Genomic DNA, 10,658 nt, shown 5'->3' with positions numbered 1-10,658 from the left:
TCCTTCTCGTAATTTAGGTCTTTTGTAACATATCTAAGAGATAATTTAATAATATTTAAAATTACTAAAACCCTTAAAGTGAACCCATAGATCAATATTGAACTATTGTTGATCCTATCTAAATTATCAAGTATTAGATTAATATTCACTTACCGAAAATTGACTTTGTCCCGACACCCATGTTCTAATTATGTCATCAGTTTTAAAATGTAATTCACAGACTATAATTAGATTTCAGCTCTATACCAAGAGCATTTTGCCACAAATGAATAGCATTTTTTGGTACACAAAAAGTACTACCAATTGATGAATTACAATTTGGTACACAACACCGCATGTTGAATTACTTGAATCGAATCAAACTTAATAATTACACTACAGTGAATTTATGCAAATAGAATAGATCGTGGGTGATATTCAGACATGAGATTATATAAATAATCAGTGGCTCATAAAGATTTAACACATTTAATTTTTATTTCAATTAACAAATTTTATATCATCATTGTAATTATTTATTTAAAATATACCATGCACAAATGTAAAATACATTCAATTTATTATACTAAACTAAATATAATAAAAGCCCGTTCTTTCAGTGGAAAAGTAAGTTAAATTAGAAAAGTTTTAAAAAAAGTTTAAGTTATACCTAATATAATAAGTGTATAATAAATAATAATCCATAAACCTGATAATCTGATGGCATGCAATTCGGACAAACCCCTCGATGAGGTGGCATGCAATTCGGACAGAACCTTTCAAGAGATGGCATGCAATTCGGACAACCCAATTTATGTTTTTTTTTTTTGGCATGCAATTCGGATGCACGCATAACTATTTAATAAATTACCTTCATATTTTATAGACTTTGCCACAACATATCCAAAACCTAATTCAAACAAACGTTTAGTAAACACATTCAAATCACTAGTTTCTCCTTGAATAGAAATATTATTCACTATGTTTGAGCTGTCTAGGAAATTTTTCAGACCGTTAAAATATGTAGTGTCTTCCATTTTCATAAAAATAATAATTTAAAAAACCGCACCAAAGATAATTCAAAACAAAAAATATTGATTGAAAAAAATGATTTAATCAAAACACTAAAAAAGTTTCATAAAATATATATGTATGTCATATAGGTACAAATAGTATTAAAGTGGAATAACCAATTCATATCAAGTTATCTTCAATATATATATATATTTTTTTTGGGACACAGATCACACAATGATTACTAAATAAACTCGGTTAATCAAAAATAGTTTTAATAGTGTTAGAAGTTTTTAGAAAGTGCTTAAACTAAAGAGTTAACTAGTACAATAATAAATTTACTTTGATCATGATATATAAAAAATTATATTACGCCTACCCTATCGAGCCACTACCTAATTCCCCATAATCGAGAAAAATTGAGATTATTATTTGACTATTGAGGTAAGATAAACATTTAATTTGCAAATAGTAGTATAATTATTAATTAATAATTTTTACTACCATAATAGTAGGACTTTACACTCTGATTACTGTATTGTTTAGGCACCTCTATTAAATTTTTAAATTTTTTAAAATACTATATTTATATTAATGTTCCATTTCAGTTTATTAAGAACATATTAAATAGTTCCATTTTTATGGCCAGAAGTACCGTCTTATAGGTACTTTAACTTTTAAGGTTTCGTATTTTAAAATAATATATTATAATATAGATTACAAATGTTAAGAAAATTGCAATTGCTGTATATTATGCAAAATATGCATCAAATTCTACTAGCAGTTAAGTATAGGTGCCTATATTATAAAATAAAATATTTATTACACAACTTATACAATATATAATAATATGTTATTATGTTATATTATCATCTATGAAATATGTACTATGTAGGATATAATATCTTAGTCCGTGGCACGAATTAAAATATACTGGATACCCAACGACCTATATGAACTGCTATTTTTCTTGGACCCAAACTGACTTGCCAAAACAGCTGTTGCAAACTACACCTAGCGCTTGTTATCATATTAGTAGCAACTTTTACAAAATAATTTACCGCCAAATTTCTAAATATTTGGAATTAAATAAACAACCATGACAAATTATATTCGTCAATTCGTCATGTTAATTACTATCATTGGACATTATTTATAACCAAGAATTAAAATAGACGTACATCTTAATTCATGTTTATAACTTAAATAGATTTCCCATTTTTCATTTAAATACATCAACTGTCGGTAGTGAAGCTGATTTACTTAATAATAAAACAAGAGGATACCTAACTCACCCAGATCGAAATTTATACTTATTACTCAAACATCTAGAAACATGTTTTTCAAAACATGCCACTTCTTGTGATGTGTTTGAAGATACATATAATGAGTTTTAGATTCTGAACGAAGTGATGAATGTATTGATTTTACAAAGATGTGTGTTTTTTTTTTTTTTTTTTTGTGTCTGTGTACAGCATAACTAGTCGAAATAATGCTTCGATTTCAAACTTTGGGGGTGGTTTCCGATGTAAAATTGAAGATCCTTGATGCATTATAGAGGTCAAAAGTAAACATTTTCCAACAGTTTTCAAAAAAATCGAGAAAAACAAAAAAAAAATGACAGAAAAACGGGAATTTTTACGCAAAATCAGTTTTCGACCAAATCGATTTTTTTATATGGTTGTAATTAAAAAAATAATCACTTTAAATACTTGAAATTTTCACCAAATGTTTATGTTAATGTTCTCTATATACAGTTTCATTTTCAAAAATTTTTGACTTTTTTTGAGTTATTTATAGACCACTGAAATTTACACTTTTTTTGAGAATTTTTTTTTGAAGTGTCGGTAAAAAAATGTTGGACGACCAAAAAAACTTGAAAATTTAATACAAGGTTCCTTATGCGTTTTTCTTATTGTAGCTAAAAAAAATTAAAAATCGTAAGTCACAATTTTTTTTAATAAGCTTTTATAGTTCAAAATTTTACGAAATCTGTCGAAAACGCGAAAATTTGCAAGTAATTTTGAAGTTGAAAAATCATAAAATTTTTTGCGTTTATAACTAAGGATTAAAAATACAACACTAAGTTCTCCATAAGTTTTCCTTCAAGTAGCTATAGAGAAAACTCGAAGTATCATTATAAAAAAAATTTTAAGTGCGTTTGAATTTTAAATTTTTACGAAATAGCGTAACGATAACGATTTATCCTGAAACGATTTTAAATATTTATTATTATTCAAAAAGTATAAGTCCTAGATACTTGAAAATTTTACCAGTTATTAGGATTGGTATTTTCTTTACATGATTAAATTTTCAAAATATTTTGACTTTTTTTGAGATATTTATAGACGACTGAAATTTTCAATTTGTCTGAAAATTTTTTTTTGAAGTGTCGATAAAATTTTTTTGGCCCTATCAAAATACTTGAAAATTTAATACAAAGTTCCTCATAAGTTATTCTTAAAGTGATTAAAAAATTATATGAATACATAGGCACAATTTTTTTTTTATAAGCGTTTATAGTTCAAATTTTTACGAAATCTGTCGAAAATGTGAAAATTTGCAAGTAATTTTGAAGCTGAAAAATCATAAAATTGTTTGTGTTTATAACTAAAGATTAAGAATACATCACTAAGTTTTCCATAAGTTTTACTTCAAGTAACTATAGAGAAAACTCGAAGCGTCATTATAGGAAAAATTTTAATTGCGTTTGAATTTTAAATTTTTACGAAATAGCGTAACGATAACGATTTATCCTGAAACGAATTTTTAATTATTTGTTATTATTCAAAAAGTATGAGTCCTAGATACTTGAAAATTTTACCAGTTATTAAGATTGGCATTTTATTTACATGATTTATTTTTCAAAATATTTTGACTTTTTTTGAGATATTTATAGACAACTGAAATTTTCAATATTTCTGAAAATTTTTTTGGAAGGGTCGATAAAATTTTTTTGGCCCTATCAAAATACTTGAAAATTGAATACAAAGTTCCTCATAAGTTATTCTTATAGTAATCAAAAAATTATAAAAATACATAGGCACAATTTTTTTTATTAGCATTTGAAGTTCAAATTTTGACTAAATACATAAAAATTACGGCAATGTTCAAATTATCTTAGATAGAAATTCATAAAAGTTTTTCTTTTTAATTCTAAGATTTGAGAATTTAATACAAGGCTCACAATATATTTTTACAATTGCAGTTGAAAAATAAAAGAAATATATTGTCACAAATTTTTTTTATAAGATTTTACAGTTCAAATTTTGACCAAATACATAAAAATTACGGCAATGTTCAAATTATGTTAGATCGAAATTCATAAAAGTTTTTCTTTTTAATTCTAAGATTTAAGAATTTAATGCAAGGCTCATAATATACTTTTGCAATATCAGTTGAAAAATAAAAGAAATATATAGCTACATTTTTTTTTTACATGCATTCAAATTTTAATTTTGACAATATACGTAAAAATCACGAAAATTCGTAAATTATTTTATTCTATAAATTCATAAAAAATTTTCTTTTCATACCTAAGATTTGAAAATTTAATACAAGGCTCCTTTCAAGTTTTTCAATCTTTATCACAAAAAAAATGTCCATCGGAAATTCAAATTAAATTTTTATTAGCATTTGAATTTCAAATATTGACAAAAATTCGTCAAAACCATGAATATTTGCAAATTATTTTGTAGTTCAAAATTCATAATATTGTTTGTATTTATATCTAAGGTTATAAAATTTAACACCAAGTTTTCCACAAGTTTTGCTTCAAATAGCTATAGAGAAAATTTGAAGCGTCATTATAGGAAAAATGTTTTGAGCGTTCAAGTTTTAAATTTTTATGAAATCGCGTAATGATAACGATTTATCCTCAAACCAGGTATTCGTATATATAAGGTATTATGAATTATGATAACTACATGATAACTACATTAATCGATTAACCATGCCTTATGCAAAATGCGTCTTAATTGAAAAATAAAATATTTGTTTCAAAATAGAATATATGACAATATTTAAATATAATATATCCTAGACTGACAAATCATCTCCGTTCAGAATCGTTTTTCGTATACAATGATACCTATCATTGCATTCAAATTTAATCCCATCCATTACAGTAACCTACTGTACAGCAGAACGACATCCACGACTTACCCGCTTTTTTAGTTTAAATATTGGTTTAAAGTTTCCTTGTTTTGAACATCAAGCTGATATATTGACTAATATTTTTTCGTATTATATTACTATGAGAATGAGGCAGTATTCTTACTTGGTGAATCAAAACTCAAAAAAACTAAGTAAAACAAAAAAAAAATTATCTAAATTAGTTAAAACATGATTTGTTGACTAATTTAATTTAAGGTTTGAACTGTATATGTATTGTAATTACAGGGTGATTGATTAAGCGTAAAACACTCATTATCTTAATCAATCACCCTGTATAAGTATTTCATGCAATTTGTATTAAGTAACTATATTAATAAATTTGTAAAATTATTTGTATTATGTAATAAAAAAAGATGTAAATAATATTCATTAAATAATTAAATGTGCATTTTTCTTTTACTACCTATTAATACTTACCTTTCACTTAACACTTTATCAATCCATTTTGTCATAGTAGAATATTTAGAATGGTCAATGGTGCCTATTAATTGTTAATAATATTGCAGATTACAGTCATAAGAAAATGCATGAATGTTTTAAATTAATCGTTCAAAAAAATCATAATATTATTTGTTATTTATGCATAATATTTTAAATTTTAAATAGTCAATCCATTAGTAAACATTTAATTCCCTTGGAGCGCTAGTGCATCTTTGCACATTGAAAGTCAGTTTAGGAGCGCCTTGTCATGTATCGTTGGGTATCCAGTATATTTAATTCGTGGTCCGTGGTATTTATTATAATGAATGATACGATGTGATAACAACTTTGTTTTTGATAATAACAAAATGATAACGACGGTGGTGGTCTAATCGACTGCGTCTATATAAGATAGTACTATCTTAAATCGTGGTATAGACAGACCCATGGCTAAATACACTGGTATGTTCTCAACTTGGGTGAAATATCATGCAGTCGGCGCAGCCAGTATTTATCATGGAATAAAAATCTTTTAGTTATTTATTCCATGTGATATAACGTAGGCCTGTCTACTTTTTGTGATGGACACTAATTGCTACAAATTCTTTAGACTAAACCTGTGTGAAAAATGAATGCCGGAAAAAAAGTCCACTGAAAAGACGTACCCAGAAAAAAACTAATTTGCTAACACTCAATTCACTAATTACGTTTTACATGTTATATTATTCATATCTTATACCACCATCATAATTTATTATAAATTACCAAAATTACACATTACAAATTTAATTATACTCAATTTTCTAGTTACGGTTAATGTTACATTAAAATAAGCGGGTACGTGGGTATCGCTCTGCTGTACATTAGTGGGTGGGGTGGACCTCTGACTAGGGTAGCTTAAATTTGAATGCAATGATATAGGTATCATTGTATACGAAAAACGATTCTGAACAGGCGCGGACTGGTAAAAAAGGGGCATGCTAAATAATTTTAAGGGCAAATAACAAAAATTTTTAGGGCAAATTAAAAACGTTAGGTTATTTATAAAATATTTTCTTTTGTTTTAATAAAATATTGAAAATACGTTAAAAACGTAAATAGGAACTTAATAAATTACTACAAACATTCAAACAAAATTGTACAATATTAGATTATTATGTTCAACAGTTGTATGGTAAAAATAAATTAAAATAAATCGATAGCCTGTTATTAAACAATATTTAAGTATTAAATTTGATTACCTTAAAAATCAATTTAAATGGGTTAGTAAATCATGATAAATTTTTGATACTCACAATACTATGGCCAAGGGCACCCGCAGAAATTTTCACCAGGGGGGGGCAAGGTGTATATTATACATATATTTATACATAGCCATAACTAGGGCTCGGAACTTAATGGACTAAAAAAGTACTAAATATGCATGCACCCATGCACTTAAAAAAGTACAAATATGCTCTAAAAATATGCCCTTATATTTAATTATTTTACACAAAATTTCCATTTGCACAAATATTTTTTTAAATTTGTAAATAAAAAAAAAGCGGGTAAGTCGTGGATGTCGCTCTGCTGTACAGTAGGTTACTGTAATGGATGGGATTAAATTTGAATGCAATGATAGGTATCATTGTATACGAAAAACGATTCTGAACGGAGATGATTTGTCAGTCTAGGATATATTATATTTAAATATTGTCATATATTCTATTTTGAAACAAAAATTTTATTTTTCAATTAAGACGCATTTTGCATAAGGCACGGTTAATTAATTAGTGTAGTTATCATAATTCATAATACCTTATATTATCATAGATATACGAATACCTGGTTTGAGGAGAAATCGTTATCATTACGCGATTTCATAAAAATTTAAAACTCAAACGCTCAAAACATTTTTCCTATAATGACACTTCAAATTTTCTCTATAGCTATTTGAAGCAAAACTTATGGAAAACTTGGTGTTAAATTGTATAACCTTAGATATAAATGCAAACAATATTATGAATTTTGAACTACAAAATAATTTGCAAATATTCATGGTTTTGACGAATTTTTGTCAATATTTGAAATTCAAATGCTAATAAAAATTTAATTTGAATTTCCGATGGACATTTTTTTTTGTGATAAAGATTGAAAAACTTGTAAGGAGCCTTGAATTAAATTTTCAAATCTTAGGTATAAAAGGAAATTTTTTTATGAATTTATAGAATAAAATAATTTACGAATTTTCGTGATTTTTACGTATGTTGTCAAAATTAAAATTTGAATGCATGTAAAAAAAAAATGTAGCTATATATTTCTTTTATTTTTCAACTGATATTGCAAAAGTATATTATGAGCCTTGTATTAAATTCTCAAATCTTAGAATTAAAAAGAAAAACTTTTATGAATTTCGATCTAACATAATTTGAACATAACCGTAATTTTTATGTATTTGGTCAAAATTTGAACTGTAAAATCTTATAAAAAAAATTTGTGACAATATATTTCTTTTATTTTTCAACTGCAATTGTAAAAATATATTAAGAGCCTTGTATTAAATTCTCAAATCTTAGAATTAAAAAGAAAAACTTTTATGAATTTCTATCTAAGATAATTTGAACATTGCCGTAATTTTTATGTATTTAGTCAAAATTTGAACTGTAAAATCTTATAAAAAAAATTTGTGACAATATATTTCTTTTATTTTTCAACTGCTATTGTAAAAATATGATAGGAGCCTTGTATTAAATTCACAAATCTTAGATTTAAAAAGAAAAACTTTTATGAATTTCTATCTAAGATAATTTGAACATTGCCGTAATTTTTACGTATTTAGTCAAAATTTGAATTTTAAATGCTTATAAAAAAAATTTGTGACTACGCATTTCTTTTATTATTCAACTGCTATTGTAAAAATATGATAGGAGCCTTGTATTAAATTTTCAAATCTTAGATCAAAAAAGAAAAATTTTTATGAATTTCTATCTAAGATAATTTGAACAATGCCGTAATTTTTACGTATTAAGTCAATATTTGAACTTCAAATGCTAATTAAAAAAATTGTGCCTATGTATTCTTATAATTTTTTAATCACTTTAAGAATAACTTATGAGGAACTTTGTATTAAATTTTCAAGTATTTTGATAGGGCCAAAAAAATTTTATCGACACTTCAAAAAAAAATTTTCAGACAAATTGAAAATTTCAGTCGTCTATAAATATCTCAAAAAAAGTCAAAATATTTTGAAAATTTAATCATGTAAAGAAAATACCAATCCTAATAACTGGTAAAATTTTCAAGTATCTAGGACTTATACTTTTTGAATAATAATAAATATTTAAAATCGTTTCAGGATAAATCGTTATCGTTACGCTATTTCGTAAAAATTTAAAATTCAAACGCACTTAAAATTTTTTTTATAATGATACTTCGAGTTTTCTCTATAGCTACTTGAAGGAAAACTTATGGAGAACTTAGTGTTGTATTTTTAATCCTTAGTTATAAACGCAAAAAATTTTATGATTTTTCAACTTCAAAATTACTTGCAAATTTTCGCGTTTTCGACAGATTTCGTAAAATTTTGAACTATAAAAGCTTATTAAAAAAAATTGTGACTTACGATTTTTAATTTTTTTTAGCTACAATAAGAAAAACGCATAAGGAACCTTGTATTAAATTTTCAAGTTTTTTTGGTCGTCCAACATTTTTTTACCGACACTTCAAAAAAAAATTCTCAAAAAAAGTGTAAATTTCAGTGGTCTATAAATAACTCAAAAAAAGTCAAAAATTTTTGAAAATGAAACTGTATATAGAGAACATTAACATAAACATTTGGTGAAAATTTCAAGTATTTAAAGTGATTATTTTTTTAATTACAACCATATAAAAAAATCGATTTGGTCGAAAACTGATTTTGCGTAAAAATTCCCGTTTTTCTGTCATTTTTTTTTTGTTTTTCTCGATTTTTTTGAAAACTGTTGGAAAATGTTTACTTTTGACCTCTATAATGCATCAAGGATCTTCAATTTTACATCGGAAACCACCCCCAAAGTTTGAAATCGAAGCATTATTTCGACTAGTTATGCTGTACACAGACACAAAAAAAAAAAAAAAAAACACACATCATTGTAAAATCAATACATTCTCCACTTCGTTCAGAATCTAAAAGCAGTTATAAAAATAATATTTATTTTCATTTTTTAATTATAATTTAAAAAAAAATAATAATAAAAAAATTGTTTTTAAAATGAAAAATGTTCCTTGAGTAAAAAAATGTACTTCTGTCGAGTTATATTTATATATTTGTCGCAGATTGTTTGGTTTTATATTATATTTTGTTTATATTAATATTATATTATATTAACCAATAAGGAAAAACATTGTTTTTAATGTCAAATGGAAATTTGAAAAATACGATATAAGAATATCTAGTAAGGTATGTATTTCAAATATCAGGAAACTGGTAGGTAATGGTTAAACGTCAAAGTCTGTAAGTATTTAATTTTAATTTTTAAGGTAAGTAGTAAGTACTAAGTGTAAAAGTGTTTGACGTTTGTCATTCATTATCATTAATTGACTGTTTAGTGCACGCCGCACGGTCTTAGAAGTTAGAAGTTAGAAAATATCTTCTAAGACCGTGGTTTAGTGTTTACATCTGTTATAATCTTATCATCATTCATCATAGAAAACAAAATATTTTCGTGGCTATAATCACATATTACATTGTATGATTATACATTTATACACAATAGGATAAGGTTTTTTACAAAAATTACATTATATTAAATACATAAGTAATTAATATAATAAATAAATTATAAATACATATTACATATTAAGTTAAAATATTTATGAGAAAATGTTCCTAGAAAGAGTATTACTATTTGACAGTCATCGTCATTGGAACCTACTACAATACTATATTAATTTAAATTTTGGCGCGCATTCTCGCATAATGTGGACAGAGTGACGTAGCATACATGCGCAGAACGAAGTTGAGAACATACCAGTGTATTTAGCCATGGACAGACCCGTCCCTAACTTAAAATATGTAGTTTATCTATATTTTAAATTTTCATTGAACTTAA

Source organism: Diuraphis noxia, unplaced genomic scaffold, assembly GCF_037042655.1.
Source record: "Diuraphis noxia isolate RWA-SAM2 unplaced genomic scaffold, SU_Dnox_SAM2 contig0007, whole genome shotgun sequence".
Classification (NCBI taxonomy): Eukaryota; Metazoa; Arthropoda; class Insecta; order Hemiptera; family Aphididae; genus Diuraphis; species Diuraphis noxia.
This window is presented reverse-complemented; position numbering follows the sequence as displayed.